Source organism: Symphalangus syndactylus, chromosome 8, assembly GCF_028878055.3.
Source record: "Symphalangus syndactylus isolate Jambi chromosome 8, NHGRI_mSymSyn1-v2.1_pri, whole genome shotgun sequence".
Lineage (NCBI taxonomy): Eukaryota > Metazoa > Chordata > Mammalia > Primates > Hylobatidae > Symphalangus > Symphalangus syndactylus.
Genome location: NC_072430.2, coordinates 105,109,402 through 105,124,192, shown reverse-complemented (window position 1 = coordinate 105,124,192; position 14,791 = coordinate 105,109,402). Strand labels below are relative to the sequence as shown.

The 14,791-nt window shown below is 42.7% G+C and overlaps 1 long non-coding RNA gene and 1 other non-coding gene across 2 annotated transcripts; one reads left to right on the top strand and one right to left on the bottom strand.

The window, feature by feature from the left end:
- Positions 1 to 6,791: 6,791 nt before the first annotated feature.
- On the bottom strand, positions 6,792 to 6,899 carry LOC129489114 (U6 spliceosomal RNA). Its single transcript, XR_008659908.1, has one exon. It is a non-coding gene; the product is annotated as a U6 spliceosomal RNA (small nuclear RNA).
- A 6,196-nt stretch (positions 6,900 to 13,095) lies between these two features.
- On the top strand, positions 13,096 to 14,685 carry LOC134737368 (uncharacterized). The gene is made up of 2 exons (XR_010122210.1): positions 13,096 to 13,172; positions 13,467 to 14,685. It is a non-coding gene; the product is annotated as an uncharacterized lncRNA (long non-coding RNA).
- The last annotated feature ends 106 nt before the right edge of the window (positions 14,686 to 14,791 follow it).

Below are 14,791 nucleotides of genomic sequence, written 5' to 3'. Positions count from 1 at the left end.
GAGACTTTTTTATTATGGCTTTGATCTCATTACTTGTTATTGGTCTGTTCAGATTTTGTATTTCTTCATGGTTCAGTCTTGGTAGGTTGGATGTGTCTAGAAATTTATCCATTTCTTCTAGGTTTTCCAATTTACTGGCATGTAGTTGCTCATGGTAGCCCCTAATCATCCTTTGAATTTCTGCACTATTAATTCTAATTTCTCCTTTTTCATCTCTGATTTTATTTATTTGGATTTTCCTTCTTTTTTCTTAGTCTGGCTAAAGGTTTGTCAATTTTTTTTTAACTTTCCCAAACAACTTTGGTTTCCATTGATCTTTGGTATTGTTTTCTTCATTTCAATTTCATTTATTTCTGCTCTGGTCTTTATTTTTTTTTCTTCTACTAATTTTGGGTTTGGTTTGGTCTCGCTTTTCTAATCTTTTTTTGTTTGTTTGTTTGTTTGTTTTGAGACAGTCTATCACCCAGGCTGGAGTGCAGTGGCACCATCTTGGCTCACTGCAACCTCCACTTCCTAGGCTCAAGTGATCCTCTCACCTCAGCCTCCCAAGGAGCTGGGACAAAAGGCATGTGCCACCACGCCGGGCTCATATTTGTAGTTTTTGTAGAGATAGGGTTTCACCATGTTGGCCAGGCTGGTCTCAAACTACCGGCCTCAAGTGATCTGCCCGTGTCGGCCTCCCAAAGTGCTCAGATTACGGGCATGAACCACTGCACCTAATTCTTTTTTTCTTTTTTTTTTTTTTTCTGAGACAGAGTCTCACTCTGTCACCCAGGCTGGCATGCAGTGGCGCGATCTCGGCTCACTGCAAGCTCCACCTCCCGGGTTCACGCTATTCCCCTTCTCAGTCTCCTGAATAGCTGGGACTACAGGCGCCCGCCACCACGCCCGGCTAATTTTTTGTGTTTTTTAGTAGAGACGGGGCTTCACCGTGTTAGCCAGGATGGTCTTGATCTCTTGACCTCATGATCCACCTGCCTCGGCCTCCCAAAGTGCGGGGATTACAGGCATAAGCCACTGTGCCTGGCCCTTTTTTTTTTTTTTTTCTTTTGAGACAGAGTCTTGCTGTTACCCAGGCTGGAGTACAGTGGCGCAATCATAAGTGACTGCAGCCTCAAACTCCTGAGATCAAGCAATCTTACAGCCTTGTCCTCCTGAGTAGCTGGGACCACAGGTGCATACCACCATACCTGGCTATTTTTTTTTAAGAAATGGGGTCTTGCTGTGTTGTCCAGTCTGGTCTTGAACTCCTGAGCTCAAGCAATTTTCCCGCCCTAGCTTCCCAAGTACCCGGGATTACAAGAGTGCACCATTTGTCCTAAAGATGGAATTTGTAATAAAAAAGGAAGCAGAAGTTAAAGATTTGGGAAATTCTCAGCCTGGCCAAGTTATAAAAATGAAAAAGTATGTTTAGGAGACAACATCAAGGATATGGCCAAAGCAACCATGTGATAAGAAAATTAGTATGACTTAGAGGAAGCCAGGTGCCATTCATCAAAACAGTGGACGATTGATCCTAGACATTTCAGTGGTCTTCAGGTACCCTGCCTATCACAGGCCCAGAATGCCAGGGCCTTGAGGGCAGAACAATTTCAAATGATGGTTTCCCCAAAGTTGTATGTTGAAATCTTAACTGCCCATCACTAAATTGTGGGGCCTTTTGGGAAGTGATTAAGTCATGAGGATTTCACCCTCATGAATGGGATTAATGCCCTTAGAAGAGTCATAAGTGACCATTTTTGCCACTTCCACTAAGTGAGAACATACAGGAAGTACGTCCATGACAGTGGGCTCTCAGCAGACTAGATCTGCTGGCTGGCATCTTCATCGTGGAATTCCTAGCCTCCAGAACTGCAAGCAACAAATTTCTGCTGTGTATTAAGTTACTAAGTCTAAGGCATTTCATTATAGCAGCAGGAATGGACTAAGACAGTATCTGTTAGTGACAAATTTAGTTTTTGTTTGTTTGAGTAGGAATGTCTTTATTATTTTCATGTTTGAAATACAGGTTTGCAGGATATAGAATTCTTTTCTTTTCTTTTTTTTTTTTGAGACGGAGTCTTTCTTTGTCACCCAGGCTATAGTGCAGTGGCGGGATCTCGGCTCACTGCAAGCTCCGCCTCCCGGGTTCACACCATTCTCCTGCCTCAGCCTCCCAAGTAGCTGGGACTACAGGCGCCCGCCACTACGCCCGGCTAATTTTTGTATTTTTTTTTTAGTAGAGATGGGGTTTCACTGTGTTAGCCAGGATGGTCTCAATCTCCTGACCTCGTGATCAGCCTGCCTCGGCCTCCCAAAGTGCTGGGATTACAGGCGTGAGCCACTGCGCTCGGCCTTGCAGGATATAGAATTCTTGTTTGGCATTCTGTTTCTTTCAGCATTTTGAATACATCATCCCATTCATTGCTTTCTGGCCTCCATCGTTTCTGATGATAAACCAGCTTTAAATATTATTGAGGATCCCTTGTACATGATGAGTCACTTCTTTATTGCTGCTTTCATGAGTTTCCCTTTGTGTTTGGTTTTTGACTTTTTGATTATAATGGAATATAGGTGTGGACCTCTTTGAATGTATCCTGCTTGAGTTGGTTTATCTTCTTAGGTGTGCACGTTAATGTTTTTCATCAAATTTAGGAAGTTTTAACTATTATTTCTTCTAGTATTCTTTCTGCCCATTTCTCTCTCTCCTTCCGAGACTTCAAATGTGAATGTTTGTATCCTTAATGGTGTTCCACAGGTCTCTGAGACTCTCATCTTTCTTCATTCTTTTATCTTTCTATTCATCAGACTGGATAATCTCAATTGATATAGCTTCTCATTAACCAATTCTCTCTTCTGCCAGCTTAAAATCTGATGTTGAGCCCCTCCAGTGAATTATTTTAGTTATTGCAATTTTCTTTTTTTTTTTTTTTTTTTTTGAGACGGAGTCTCGCTTTTTCACCCAGGCTGGAGTGCAGTGGCTCAATCTCGGCTCACTGCAAGCTCCGCCTCCCGGGTTCACGCCATTCTCCTGCCTCAGCCTCTCCGAGTAGCTGGGACTACAGGCGCCCGCCACCACGCCTGGCTAATTTTTTGTATTTTTAGTAGAGACGGGGTTTCACCGTGGTCTCGATCTCCTGACCTCGTGATCCGCCCGCCTCGGCCTCCCAAAGTGCTGGGATTACAAGCGTGAGCCACCGCGCCCGGCCAGTTATTGCAATTTTCAACCTGGAAATTTCTTTTCTTTTTTTTTTTGAAATAGAATCTCGCTCTTGTCACCCAAGCTGGAGTGCACTGGCGCGATCTTGGCTCATTGCAACCTCCGCCTCCCAGGTTTGATTCTCTTACCTCAGCTTCCTAAGTAACTGAGATTATAGGTGCCTGCCACCATACCTGGCTAATTTTTGTATTTTTAGTAGAGATGGGGTTTTGCCATGTTGACCAGGCTGGTCTCGAACTCCTGACCTCAGATGATCTGCCCACCTTGGCCTCCCAAAGTGCTGGAATTACAGGCGTGAGCCACCACACCCGGCCTCAACCTGGAAATTTCTATTTGGTTCTTTTTGCAATTTCTCTTTAATGCTTATTCTATGTTTGGTGAAACATCATTATCTTTCTTTCAGTTCTTTAGACTGTTTCTTTTAGTTCTTGGAACACATTTGGAATAGCTGATGTAAAATTTTTTCTGGCTGGGCATGGTTAAATTTTCTGTCAGTTGGTCCTGAGGCTATACAAAATAAGATTGTTTTAGGGCAATCAGATAAGCTCTCTGGTCTTATGAGCACGTCTTGAGTTGAAAGTTTAGAGACCTGAGCTTGTTATCTTCTTTCCATAGGTGCTCTTGTGTACTTCGATGCAACCATTCCAAGTCCTTGTAGTCATCATTACTGCAATAATGGCCAAGTGCAGCAGCCACTTGATCCCCCAAAGCACTTACTTCATTAAGTGTGTCATTGATAATTTGATTAATTATGTGGTATCTCACACCATGAATTCCTAGCATGCCACTTCCCGCTGGCAAAAAACTCAGCAGTGCATTTAAATTCAAACTAAACCACAAATACCCTCTTTGAGAGTCTTTTTTATGGACCAGTCCTGGTACCAATTCTTTCTAGTCAGGAGACAGGAGAAACCTACTTATAACAAGGAGATCTAATAGAAAGTATTTAAAAACACGTACCGGAGAACTGGAAGGGCAAAGAGGGGATACTGACATATTACAGAGGTAGTAACTGCAAGCTGCAGCGACCATATCTATGGCTGGTGGTGAAAAAGGGAAAGCATTAGGATTATTCAAATTTTAAGCTTGGAGAGAGTCCAAAGATGTGGAATTTAACTTAGGGAGGAGCCCTTTCTTGGCTGATACTGGAGCCTTGAACTCAGAATGAACCTCACAGAGCTGGGAATAGACTTTTTGGTTTTTTTGAGACAGAGTCTTGCTCTGTCACCAGGCTGGAGTGCAGTGGCACAATCTCAGCTCACTGCAACCTCCGCCTCCCAGGTTCAAGCAATTCTCCTGCCTCAGCCTCTCGAGTAGCTGGGATTACAGGTGCCCGCCAACATGACTGGCTAATTTTTGTATTTTTAGTAGAGACGGGGTTTCGCCATGTTGGCCAGGCTGGTCTCGATCTCTTGACCTCACGATTAGCCCTCCTCGGCCTCCCAAAGTGCTGGGATTACAGGCATGAGCCACCGTGCCTGGCCAGGAATAGATTTTTCAGAGGGAAATTCTGGCTGACTGGTGCTGGTATTTGAGTGACAATGAGATTGACTGTGGTAGTGTGGACAAACTGCAAACTGGAACCAAGTGCCACTGCCAGGGTGAAGAACTATTGCTGTAGTGACACTGACAGGAAAAAGAAGCAAAAATGAGCAAGCCCTTCTTCCTCTTTCATCATTCTAGTCTTCCTCTAGAATCCCCTGTAGGAAGTCTAATTGGTAACCAGATGGCATAAGAAATCCCGTCTGCAGAGTTTCAGCCCCAGCATCGCAGAAGACAAAATGGTGTGTTTGAAGCTGAGAGATAATAGCTTAATAATCGATGGCTTAATAATACTTGCTTTTATTCCCTCTATGATGATGTATTCAGGTTTTCTCCTTCTTAAGTCTACTTTGACTGTTTGTTTTGCTATTTTTCTCCGTATTTCTAAATGACCATGTAGGACTGAACCCAGCAATCAGTAAAAATAAACAGGTTTTTATATTACCTGAAAAAAGTCTAGGGATGTAGGTTGTCCAGGGATGGAATGCTGAACTTTAATGCCAGGAACTCAGGCTCTATTTTGTTGCACTGCAGTTCTCAGCAAATGATTCTCCATCATGTCTACTTCCCAGCTAGCAGGAAGAGGGAAGGGAAAAGACATACCTCTCCATTTTTTTTTTTTTTTTGAGACAGAGTCTTGCTCTGTCTCCAGGCTGGAGCGCAGTGGCACGATCTCGGCTCACTGCAACCTCCAACTCCCTGGTTCAAGTGATTCTCTTGTGTCAGCCTCTTGAGTAGCTGGGATTACAGGCACGTGCCACCATGCTCAGCTAATTTTTGTATTTTTAGTAGAGATGGATTTTCACCATGTTGGCCTGGATGGTCGCTATCTCCTGACCTCGTGTTCCACCAGCCTTGGCCTCCCAAAGTGCTGAGATTACAGGTGTGAGCCACCATGCCCGGTCTACATGACCTCTCCTTTTAAGAGCACTAGATGTGGCCCATCCCAGTCTATTTTTTTTTTTTTTTTTTTTGAGACAGAGTCTTGCCCTGTCACCCAGGCTGGAGTGCAATGGCACGATCTTGGCTCACTGTAACCTCTGCCTCCCAGGTTCAAGCGATTCTCCTGCCTCAGCCTCCCGAGTAGCTGGGATTACAGGTGCCAGCCACCCCAGCCACCATGCCCGGCTAATTTTTGTACTTTTAGTTTCGCCATGTTGGCCAGGCTGGTCTCAAACTTCTGACCTCAGGTGATCTACCTGCCTCGGCCTCCCAAAGTGCTGGGCATGAGCCACCATGCCCAGCCTTTTTTTTAAGAGACAAGGTCTTTGTCACTCAGGCTGGAGTTCAGTAGTGTGATCATAGCTCACTGCAGCCTTGAATTCCTGGGCTCAAGCAATCCTCCCTCCTCAGCCTCCCAAGTAGCTCACTTGACTTTATTACTTTTTTTGTAGAGATGGGGGTCTCTGTTGCCCAGGCTGGTCTTGAACTCCTGGCTTCAGGCAATTCTTGCCTTGGCCTCCAAAAGTGCTGGGGTTGCACGTGTGAGACACTGTGCCTGGCTTTAATTTTAATTTTTATTATTTATTTATTTATTTTTTGAGACAGAGTTTCGCTTTTGTTGCCCAGGCTGGAGTGCAATGGCGCGATCTCGGCTCACTGCAACCTCCGCCTCCCGGGTTCAAACGATTCTCCTGCCTCAGCCTCCTGAGTAGCTGAGATTACAGGCGTGTGCCACCATGCCCGGCTAATTTTGTGTTTTTAGTAGAGACGGGGTTTCTCTGTATTAGTCAGGCTGGTCTCGAACTCCCGACCTCAGGTGATCCGCCCGCCTCGGCCTCCCAAAGTGCTGGGATTACAGGCATGAGCCACCGCGCCCGACCATTATTTTTATATTTTTTAATTAAATTTTTATTATACTCTAAGTTCTAGGGTACATGTGCACTGCAGGTTTGTTACATATGTATACATGTGCCATGTTGGTGTGCTGCACCCATTAACTCGTCATTTACATTGGGTATATCTCCTAATGCTTTCCCTCCCCACTCCCCCCACCCCACAACAGGCCCCGGTGTGTGATGTTCCCCTTCCTGTATCCAAGTGTTCTCATAAAAATATGGAACGCTTCACGAATTTGCGTGTCATCCTTGCGCAGGGGACATGCTAACCTTCTCTGTATCGTTCCAATTTTTAGTATATGTGCTGCCGAAGCGAGCACTTTTTTTTTTTTTTTTTTTGAGACAGAGTCTCGCTCTGTCACCCAGGCTGGAGTGCAGTGGCGCAATCTCGGCTCATTGCAAGCTCCCCCTCCCGGGTTCACGCCATTCTCCTGCCTCAGCCTCTCCGAGTAGCTGGGACTACAGGCGCCCGCCACCACGCCCGGCTAATTTTTTCTATTTTTTAGTAGAGACGGGGTTTCACCATGGTCTCGATCTCCTGACCTCATGATCCGCCCGCCTCGGCCTCCCAAAGTGCTGGGATTACAAGCGTGAGCCACCGCGCCCGGCCACTTTTTTTTATTATTATTATTTATATATATTTTTTGAGACACAGTCTCGCTGTCGCCCAGGCTGGAGTGCACTGGTGCGACCTCAGCTCACTGCAAGCTCCGCCTGCCGGGTTCACGCCATTCTCCTGCCTCAGCCTCCCGAGTAGCTGGGACTACAGGCGCCCACTACCACACCTGGCTGATTTTTTTTTTTTTTTTTTTTAGTGGAGACAGGGTTTCACCGTGTTAGCCAGGATGGTCTCGATCTCCTGACCTCGTGATCTGCCTGCCTCTGCCTCCCAAAGTGTTGGGATTACAGGCGTGAGCCACTGCGCCTGGCTGTTATTTTTAATACGGTGCTTTTTTACTCTTACCTGTCTGGTATCCCCCAGTCCATTATCACCCTCTCCTCACCTTTTTCCAACTTTTGCAGGTGGTGAAACTTCTGTTGTCTGCTGAATTTGTGCAGGGGCACTCACCTGCCAGCACAAGGGGAAGGGATGGCCTAAGACATTCAATAAACTTGTTTTCAGCTCCACCATACACCCACCCTCAGAAGAAACTAGCATCCCTGACTCCCAAGACCTTGCGGAGTTTGGCAGTTCCAATCAACTTTTTGGGTTGTTGTTAGCAACCTGCGACACCACAGGGGCTCAGCAGAACAGAGAAAGCTAAAACCAAGCTGGTTGTTGATCATTATCTGCTTGCCTTCTTCCAACAGTTGGATATTTTTCATCTGCCATTAACTCTTCTCTCTTGTTCTTAGAAGTTGATAATATTTATACTATTACAAAGAATTTTGTGAGATTCACTGAATACTTGACCAGTCACACAAAGCATGATTATCATTCACTACTGGGCTGTAAGGATTTCAGCTACTATCTTGCTTCTCCTTTTTTATAGTCGCTAAAGCACGCATCATAATGATGGCTGCTGGCACTTAAATTACCTTCCACCAGTTCCTATCAAACACAAAAACCTGTATTTAGGGCTGGGCACGGTGGCTCACACTTGTAATCCCAGCCCTTTGGGAGGCCGAGGCGGGTGGATCACCTGAGGTCGGGAGTTCGAGACCAGCCTGAACAACATGGAGAAACCCCGTCTCTACCAAAAATAGAAACAAAATTAGCTGAGCGTGGTGGCATACGCCTGTAATCCTAGCTACTTTAAGTAGAACTTCTCAACTGCCCCATGTAGTTGAGACTGTCATTTGATCACTGGCTAAAATGATACCATTTTTTTCCCCCCAGAGATGGAGTCTCACTACATTGCCCAGGCTGGAAGGCGGTGGCTATTCTCACATATGATCATAGCTCACTATATCCTCGAACTCCTGGACTCAAGCAATCCTTTATCTCAGCCTCCCCAGTAGCTGAGATTATAGGTGTGTGCCACTGTGCCCAGCAATGATATCATTTAATCAAATTAGATTGCCATTTTCATTTTACAGGTTCAGGAAACAAGATTCAGAGGCTAAATTATCTGCCCAGTCACACAGCTAATAGTTGGAGACAGAGCTTTCTCCATTAGGCTGTAGGTATGCACTGTTTTGTTCAGATATTAGGGGCTTGCAAACCGTATTTTATAAGCAAGTGCAATTTGTCTTTCATGGTATCCTAATAATTTACAGATTATATCCTTGAGACTGGACTCTCCAATTTGCCAGTCCCTCCCACATCCTTTTGTTTTGCATTCGGCCTACTCTTCCTTTCCTATCTCCTCCTATGGGCTTGAATCTTGAGGTCCAGTGCTGTTCATTACCATAGTCTTAAAGCTCAGCAGAGGGCCTGACAGTATATGTTTCACATTTGCTGACTGCCAGCTTCTCATCCTGTCTTGGTCACGTCAAGCAATACTAACCACAGGACACAAATAGCTTGCATCTAATCTTGCCTGAGAAAAGTTGCTTCCTAATACTTGGAATTCACCTAACAGTTTTCATTCTACAAGCAAACGTCCCTCCTAGTCGTCTTTTTAATAACAGTATTAAGCGTGACACCTACAGTCCCAGCCACTGAGGTGCGAGGATTGCTTGAGCCCAGGAATTTGAGGCTGCACTCAGCTATAATCATGTCAGCCTGGGCGACAGGGCAAGACCATCTCAAAAAACAAAACACAAATGGTATTAACTGATGGGCTTTATAATTTCCTTTTTCCTATCTTCACTATTCCCTGGATACTAATCCAGTTAGTAACCAGCTTGTTCAATTACCTGCAGGTTTGGATGTGACAAGCTCTGCCAACTACACAGCACATAGTGATGAAGAGGAAAAGGCAGATGAAGCTGAATAGTTCATGAAAGACCACCTAGGCAAAGACAAAGATTTTAAACTGGTAAACGACATCCAAAGACCACTGTTGCTGTTAAAAGATGAGATGCACAAAAGTGGATGCAAAAATCACTTAGTAACTAGATGAGATGCTGGTGGCCTGAATTGCCGTGGCATTTGAGATTATTTTGGAGTTAAAGTGGACAGGACTTGAAGCATTCTGGAGTAGATCACATTCATCTCTTTTGAATTAAACACTGGCATTTTTGGAACATGTACAGTTTGAAGTACATGTGAGCCATACAAATGCAAAAATGAGTCTGGAGAAAAAAACATCTGGAAGCACAGGCCTTTATGTCATATTTAAAACACTGAACAAAATGGGAAAGGTCAAGGACTGAGGCCTTAGTGCACAACCAACTGAACAGTCATTGCTTTTCTCTGTATTAACAAGGAGTCTCATGAAATTTTATTCCATTTCAAGGGTACAGACAAGAAGCAAGTTTCACAGTTAAACACAGAAATAATGCAGCAATAGAATTACTGGCTTGGATGGCTGTATTTGAGGTTGTTCAGAGTGCCAAGAGCTAAATGAGTTACCAGCTATCCAGTTTTCTCCATTCTATGTGCCGTGCTGGGCGCCATTACTCCTAACTAGAATGGAAATGAGGTGTATTTACAGGGAAAATATTTTGTTCTTCAAATGCCAGAGACTGGCTGGGCGCGGTGGCTCACGCTTGTAATCCCAGCACTTTGGGAGGCCGAGGCGGGCGGATCACGAGGTCAGGAGATCGAGACCACGGTGAAACCCCGTCTCTACTAAAAATACAAAAAATTAGCCGGGCGTGGTGGCGGGCGCCTGTAGTCCCAGCTACTCGGAGAGGCTGAGGCAGGAGAATGGCGTGAACCTGGGAGGCGGAGCTTGCAGTGAGCCGAGATTGCGCCACTGCATTCCAGCCTGGGCGACAGAGCGAGACTCCGTCTCAAAAAAAAAAAAAATAAAAAAAATAAAACAAATGCCAGAGACTGTAGAGTATCTTTTTGAAGTCATAGAGGCTTCAGTCTATAAACGAAATCACTTATTTCCAACAGGTTTATCTCTAACTTTTAAGCACAGCCTTCAGGATTTCAGATTAAAAAAAAAAAAGCTGTAAACTATTTTTGTCCTTAAGAATATTAGCATGAACTAGCTCCTAGCTTGTTTTGCCAAGGTATTTTTAAATGGTTACACTGACTGGAAACAGAACAGCTCAATTATATCTGATTAATGTTGTAGCACCCCAAATGCACTACACAACCACAAACATTCTAATCATACCACAGTTTAACAAGGTATCAGTCCTTCTGGATAAAGATGACAAAACAAGGGATTGTGCAGATTTTAACCACTGTCCCCACTAGGGCACTATAGCAGTTGCCACAAGCAGTTAAGCCTTTAACAACTGAGGTTCTGATTCAAAGTTACTAAAATGACAGTGACTGAGTACATTTAAAAATATCTTAGCCAGGCGTGGTTGGTGGGCCCCTATAATCCCAGCTAGGAGGCTGAGGCAGGGGAATGGCGTGAATCCTCGAGGCGAAGCTTGCAGTGAGCCGAGATTGTGCTACTGCACTCCAGCCTGGGCGACACAGCAAGACTGTCTCAAAAAAAAAAAAAAAAATTATATATATATACATGTATATCTTCACCCCATCAACTCACTAAGAACTGAGACTATACTCCTAGCATAAAGATGAAAGGATAACAAATACACTGGAAAATAAAAATAATTAGATTTGAAATGATGGTTAATTGCCTATAGTTAAGTTGCGAGAAAAAAGTGAAGAGAGAGGAGTCAGAAAGCCTTTCTGATCCAGTTTCATATAATTATGTCTAAGATTGTTCAGATATGAATCCACTTAAAAGTTCTTGGACAAAAGCCAATTATAAACTCATTACTCTGAAGATGAAGGTACTTATCACATCATCCAGATTCCACTTAAATCAAATTAAGCCCACTGAAAACCTTTTTATTCCTGGTATTTTAACCTTTAGGCCTTAGTAGGCTGGGGAATAGAAAAACTTCCTATTGATACTAGAGGACTAATACTGAGGATGAAAAATTATAGCAAGGCAATTTACCAGAATTTGCAAATACCTATTAACCTATTTTACATGGCACCTGTAGACAGCATCTGAGGAATATTTGTACAAAGGTAATTTGGTAATTTAAATAACACTGTACACTAAAACTTTGGCATCTACATTACATTTAAAGCCAACCAATAGTTGTCAGTTCCTGCAAGCAGCCTACTTATGAGAGCAGAGATTATCAGTGTTATGCCTACAACTTTAATTCATTCAGCTAGAGGATTTTCACTGATTTTTACAGAAAGAACCCAAATGATTCTACTTAGTAATACATTTACGATCAAGTAAGAATCTGTTAAGACCTTGAAAGACAGCAGGAAACGCTTTGTTGCCTGTGGTGGGGTAAGGTACAAAGCACAACTGGTGAAAGATTGGCTGAAAATGAATTTCATCTACTTTCTATTGACCCTGACAGAAAAAATACTACTTCACAGTATAAAGACATGCCTGCCAATGCAAAGGTCTATCACTAGGTCTTCTTCCCTTTTAAAAAAGATTAGAGCATGCATTCTCAATGGGGGTCAATCACTGCCAAGAAGGATTAAAAAAAAAAATTGGTTGGGCGTGGTGGCTCACTCCTGTAATCCCAGCACTTTGGGAGGCCGAGGCGGGCAGACCACGAGGTCAGGAGTTTGAGACCAGCCTGACCAACATGGTGAAACCTCTACTAAAAATACAAAAATTAGCCAGGTGTGGTGGTGGCCGCCTGTAATCCCAGCTACTCAGGAGGCTGAGGCAGGAGAATCGCTTGAACCCAGGAGGCAGAGATTGCAGCGAGCTGAGATCATGCCATTGCACTCCAGCCTGGGCCACAGAGTGAGACTCAGTCTCCAAAAAAAAAAAAAAAAAAAAAAAAATTTCACTCTTTTCATGTATAAAGCACAGATACAGTACATATACAGCATATCTATGGTAATAAAATTTATGGGGGACTATTAGAAAAAAAGTCTAAAAAGGCTGGGGGTATGATAATGGAAAAAAAGCTTTTGAAAAACTGAATAAGTCCAACCTCTTGGTCACATGCATTTCCCCTAACTAAAATTCATTAAGCTATTTCAAAATATCCTGTAGCATTTTTGGTATATGGAGGCTTTTTAAAAAGTAAGAATGGAATAAACATCTATATATAGAATGAAATAACATCTGTAACTCAGAGTAAGGCTAAGAAACGTACGACCAACTCTAAAAACTCATTTAGTTTCCAAGGAGACATCCTTAGAAACTGACAGTTAGAAAAATCAACATTTATCCAATCATAATTAAAAGTACAATTTAACATCTATATTAAGAATTACATACTTGAGGCCATAGGCTGGCACTGGCACCTGAATTCTAAAATCACTACTTAAGATTCAGAATGGAATCTTTTTATATGGAACGAACTCTGCAGTCCTCTTATAAAGCATTCCCTTTCTTTACACTATTACTGTCACAAGTGATATCCACTTACTATAATATTGTACTAAGTAAACACTACTGTGTCATTATGAAGAAACAAACTACGCTCAAAGATTATAATGTAGTTCTGGAAGATGACACACTTTTTCACTATACACAGTATAAAATGGCACACTTTGTATGGAAGAAACATGCATTGAATTGGTTGTAGAAATATTTTTTTTTTTTTGAGACGGAGTCTCGCTCTGTCGCCCAGGCTGGAGTGCAGTGGCGCAATCTCGGCTCACTGCAAGCTCCGCCTCCCGGGTTCACGCCATTCTCCTGCCTCAGCCTCTCTGAGTAGCTGGGACTACAGGCGCCCGCCACCACGCCCGGCTAATTTTTTTGTATTTTTAGTAGAGACGGGGTTTCACCGTGGTCTCGATCTCCTGACCTCGTGATCCGCCCGCCTCGGCCTCCCAAAGTGCTGGGATTACAAGTGTGAGCCACCGCGCCCAGCCTGTAGAAATATTAATGTAGTTTTAGCTACATCAGAATTCTGTGTAGGTGGTTTACAGTTTGGGAGTCTAATTATTACTTAATGGTATACAGATATAGTAAAGACATCTGAACACACAACATACAATACCACTAGGTATTAACATGGAATTAAAAAAAAAAAAAAGACTGATGTATAAAGCCTAAGTGTAAGTATGGACTTTATTTTTTTAAAAAAAAGTCTTTTGAGAACTACAAATTACAAAGTAAAAGCAGATCACTACGTAGAAATCTAGTGAATACATTTTGCCTGTGCATGAAAAACTTTATCAAAGTTACTCATTTAACAAATTCACCCCATTCACAACAATCAGTTATAATGTTCTTTTTAAGGTTACTATACCTTTATTTCAAATTATATTACATGTTATTCCCTCAAAATGAACTTTTCAATGACAAACTTTTGGCTCATAAGAATGGCACCTTCGAAAGGGGCGATCTCCACTCAGTCTCTGGTGGCATTATTCCAGGCTAGTTGCACCAGTTAAAAACCTTCAAATTGTTCACTTTTAACACAAAGTCTCCCCATAAAAAATGTGGCTACATTTTCCCCCCAATGACTACATACATAGATGGGTAGCAGCAAGAAAAGATGAAAATGAAAAGGCAGCCATTAAAATAAATGGATCAATTGTATACCAAGTATTTGGCTCATGGCAATTAAAAAACGGCAACTAGGGTATGTTAATAGCCAGAGGCTTGAGTCATTACTGAGTATGTTAAGAGAACGAAGCCAGTCCAGTATGACCGAGTAGGAATATATAATTGTCATTGCACTTCATTTGTTATAGCAAATACTCTAAGCCAACAGGAAATCTAAGCTATATCTAGATTCCCAATTAGAACATGCTGACCTTTAAGATTTTCAACAATTTTTACTGGGTTTAGTACATCAGTCATTTTCTTTACTCAAACTCCATTACGAGTTCTTTCCTATCAATCTAAGTGTATTCTGTGCATAAAATACCTTAAATATTAAGACTTTTTCTAAGGTTCATTTGAAAATGGTTGTATGAAAAGAATACCCATTTGTTTTGCCTGGAAAGATACAAACTAAACGCAGAAGCTTCTCAAGGGGAAAAAGCTCAACTTTCTTCTTCCCACCACCTCTGCCACATTATGATCTCCTAAACTTTTCAAGTCTGTTCTCCATGGCTTCTCTACGGATGAAAACCAGAGACCAGACAATTGAGCTTTAGGACATCTGGAGTTAAAAACGCAAAAAAAAAAAAAAAAAAAAAAAAAAAAAAAGTTAACATGCAAGCAATGGTCCACGTACTCAAGAT